This window comes from Cherax quadricarinatus, chromosome 40, assembly GCF_038502225.1.
Source record: "Cherax quadricarinatus isolate ZL_2023a chromosome 40, ASM3850222v1, whole genome shotgun sequence".
Taxonomy (NCBI): Eukaryota; Metazoa; Arthropoda; class Malacostraca; order Decapoda; family Parastacidae; genus Cherax; species Cherax quadricarinatus.
The window spans coordinates 33721378-33726128 of NC_091331.1; positions in this window are offsets into that span (position 1 = coordinate 33721378).

Here is a 4751-nt window from a genome sequence, read left to right on the forward strand (position 1 = left end):
AATATTGACTCCCTTCTGCTACAACACAACTGTCAACATATTATAATTGTTGGTGACCTCAACCAGCACCTTATACAGAGGGACTTTGATGACCTTCTTGCAGTGTTTGACATGAGAGACTTTGTTGATTTCCCTACTCATATCTCTGGCTCCTCCCTTGACCCAGTAGTGAGTGATCTGGCAGAAGGCATAGTCACTTGTCAACCCCTCGGCTACGTTGGATCGTCTGACCACAAGGCTGTTTTTACCACACTTAAGATCCCAACAGAACGAGGTGAGGAGTCCACACGCACAACCTGGCTATGGGAAAGAGGTAATTGGCCAGCCCTTTGCTCTGAGCTCGCCACCACCGACTGGAATGCTCTTCTCCAGGGGGATGTTGACAACCAAGTGAAAGCCTTCACTGGACACATCCTTAATCTGCAACAAGAACACATTCCTCACCGGCAATATGTGACAAAGCCTACAGATCAGCCTTGGTTTGGCTTTCGTTGTAGAGAGGCTGCTACTGCTAAGTACAAAGCATGGCGAAGGTATAAGAGACATCCTACCACCTATAACAGGAACTTGCACATGCAAGCCTGTAGGCATATGGGTGATGTTCAAAAGTGGGCCATTGCTAAATGGGAGTTGGACACTAAAAGAAAGTTAGCATCAGGTAGGGTAGGCTCCAAAACCTGGTGGTCCCTGGTCAAGGACAGACAAGGTTATCTGCCTGATGAACTTATTCCACCTCTAAATCGACAGGATGGGACCACCTCTACTAGTAGTCAAGAGAAAGCGGACCTCTTTGCTGAACACTTTGCTACCAAAATGCAAGTTCCTGATCCAGCAAGGGACCCTCCTTGGCTAGCTGCAAGAACTGTGTCAAAACTGTCAGGGGTGACAATAAGGCAGGAGGAGGTGCATTTCCTTCTTAAATCACTTGACCAAGAAAAGGTTGTGGGCCCAGACAAGTTGAGCCCAAGATTGTTGAGAAGCTGTGCAGACCAGCTAGCAGCACCTCTAACTCGCATCTTTCAGCACTGCCTAGTACAGTGTAAATGGCCCTCTCCATGGAAAGAGGCAAATGTAGTCCCTGTTCACAAAAAGAAGAGCAGAGCAGAAATCAGCAACTACAGACCGGTGTCACTCCTGTCAATCACTGGTAAAATCCTTGAGACAATAATCTCAAGACAAATGACAGATTTTTTTGACTACCACTCACTACTTTGTGATCGTCAATATGGCTTCAGGAAAGGTTACTCTGCTGCTGATCTGTTGTTAAACCTCTCCATTAAGTGGCACCAGTCACTGGATGAATCCAAAGTCAGCTGTGTGGTAGCACTGGACATTGCTGGCGCTTTCAACCGGGTGTGGCACCAGGGCCTCTTAGCAAAACTTCAAGCACTGGGAATTGCAGGCTCTACGCTATGTCTCCTCAGTGATTACCTTCATGGTAGATCTCTAAGTGTAGTCCTCAATGGAACGGAATCAGCAAGGCATCCTATTGGGGCAAGCGTTCCACAAGGGAGTGTGCTGGGTCCACTGTTATGGAATGTCTACTTCAACGACCTTCTTCATCTCATCCCAGAATCACATGCATATGCAGACGACTGTACACTGACATTCACTTATCCAAGAGAAGAAATGCCAGCTGCTCTAAGGTACATCAATCACCAGCTGAGAGCTATATCAGCTTGGGGAAATAGATGGCAAGTAACATTTGCACCTGAGAAAACGCAAATGATGTTCGTCTCTAGGCACCATGATGGTAATGCTGGTGCAGTAGTAAGGATGAATGGGAGGATGTTGGAACCTGGAGAAGAAGTTGATATCCTTGGGGTGAAATTTGACTCCAAACTAACCATGAAGAACCATGTTGTAAATCTTGCAAACAAGGCAGCCAGGAAGCTTACAGCACTTCGCCGTATCTCGCATCTGCTTGACAGTAGGGGTTGCAAGATCCTGTACGAGGCACAAGTATGCTCACACCTTGAGTATGCTCCACTTTCTTGGTTTGCCTGTCCCCCCTCTCATCTGCGACTGCTTGACAGAGTAGAGAACAGAGCAAGACGTCTCATCTCTCGCCTGGACCCATCCTGGATAGATCTGTCATTTCAGCAGAGCCTTCAACATAGGAGGGATGTGGGTGGCCTTACTGTTATGTACAAGGCCAATATTGTCAAAATACCACACTTGGATCCACTTCGAGGACAGCGTGAAACAAGCTTTTATGCCACAAGACGGGCAGAAAGCAGCAACTTCACTCTGGCTGTACCCTTCTCCAGAACATCACTCCATCTGAGATCATACATACCCAGGATGACTCGAGTATGGAACACGTTCGTACAGCATAATGATGTCAACGAGATAACGTCAGTTGATCAAATGAAAATGCTGGCCCACAGATGGCTCCAACTTCATCCTGTTCCCTACTTGTATGTCTCATAACAATAAAAATGCTTTCAAATGAGCTGATGTAGGTAACAGCTCTTAGCTTGCCAATAAAGTTAGGAATCCTTAACCTGTAAATAGCTGTCAATAAAGCTAGGGATCCTTAACCTTGTCAAACCCTGTGTAAAAAAAAAAAAAAAAAAAAAAACGTGAGTGGGTGAGGGGAACGGGAGGGAAAGAGGCTATGAGAGGGAGAAACGCGAGGGAGGGAAAGGTAAGAGGGGGTGAAAGGTCTATGGGGGAGGCGGTCAAATTCCAAGGATCAGCTGTGTGTACTCACCTAGTTGTGGTTTCAGGGGTCGAGACCCAGCTCCTGGCCCCGAGTGTGTATGTGTGTGTGCTCGCGTGTGTGTGTGTGAGCACGTCAGTTGTTTATATGTCCCAGAAAATACAATTCACTTCTGTGTATCCGTAATACTAATGAGATACCATTAACACTGAGAGTAGTTCTAATAATTATAATACTAGCGTGTGTTAACAAGTCATGATAATCGCTCTGGAGCAGGGTTTAGATTGCGAGTTACCAGTGACCGCAGGGCCTGGCTATCACTCAGACTTCCCCCCAACCACAAAACAGGTGATTTGTACGTTACTGGTCAGAGGGGACGTCCATCCAGGTGCCTGATGTACGATGCTCGCTGTACGATGCTTGCTGTACGATGACTCGTGCACCTCTCCCTTCCGCCACTGGCTTCTTCGCTATTCTTATCTCGTTGCCCTTTTGAGTCCTCATTTACCACACTTATCACTTGTATACTGCTACTTTTATAATTTACACTTCACTTTTGGTAAGTACACTACTTATTTGTGATGACACCCAACCTGTTATGGCGGCGCTACTCCCTCAGGCCTACTGCTGCCACCACCTCTGCTTATATATATTTATGTATACATATATATATCCCCTTTCTGGCTAGCTTGTTCACGCTGTGTGCTACATCACATTTTGTCGTTACCACCCTCTCTTAATTCTATTTGGTCTTTTCTCTTTAGTCACTCGCTTTGTACTTTGTATATGTGTAACAATGTGGCAACAGGTGCCAACTAGGCCTCAACGAACTGGCACTTTGAAATTTTGTTGTATAATTTCAGGCTTTCCCTCGCCTTTACTTTATTTATTTTTGCTAATACATTGGTTATCACTTGTAGGGTTGTTCACTGACGTTGTCACTAACACTGGTTGCTTCTAGCTGCTAAAACACGCCCTAAAAGCACTAAGATTCTCGGAGCCTGGCGCTTGTGACCCACTACACTGGCGCTTATCCTGTGTGTGTGTGTGTGTGTGTGTGTGTGTGTGTGTGTGTGTGTGTGTGTGTGTGTGTTTGTGTGTGTGTGTATGTGTGCATGTCTGTCTGTCTCTGTCTGTCTATCTGTGCGCGCGTGCGCATATGTGTGAGTGTATGTGTGTCCTCACCTAGTTATACTCACCTAGTTGTGGTTGCAGGGATTGAGTCACAACTCTTGGCCCCGCCTCTTAACTGGCCGCTACTGGGTCACTCTTCCTGCTCCATGAGCTTTATCATACTTCTTCTTAAAGCCATGAATGGATTCTGCCTCCACTACATCGCTTCCCAAACTGTTCCACTTCCTGAGTACTCTGTGACTGAAGAAATATTTAATAACATCCCTGTGATTCATCTGACTCTTCAACTTCCAACTGTGACCCCTTGTTGCTGTGTCCCATATCTGGAACATTCTGTCTCTGTCCACATTGTCAGTTCCTCTCAGTATTATATATGTCATTATCATGTCCCCCCTACCTCTCCTGTCCTTCAGTGTCGTCAGGTCCCTTAACCTCTCCTCCTCATTACGACCTATATCATATCTTGTATATTTATTATCCTTTGTTTCTTAAAATATGTTTCTTAAAATATGCTTTTTAAAATATGTATTACCTACAACCAAGCTCCTTTCTAAATACAAAATTCAATCAACGGCCCCCACTATCATTTACACCTGGCACCCCAAACATACCCATCGCACCCTCTCTAACCCTCTCTATGTACATACATACATAAATACATGTTATAATTCATATTACACTGTTCTAAACATTAATGTCCTGATATTAAATTAGCGATAAAAACTCATTACACTAGAAAATTACTCTTAATGGTTGAGAGTTTAATGTTGCCTATGTTGTTCTGAGAACTTACAGTACCAGCAGACACTAGCGTTAAATCAATAAAAGAAGTAAGTATTTATCACACTGTATGTTTTATTGTATCTCAGACTGTGTCTGACTCTGAGACGAGTTGGTTCCACTTACTTCTTTCTCTGAGGTGTTTTACATACTTGTAATACTTGGGAAACAT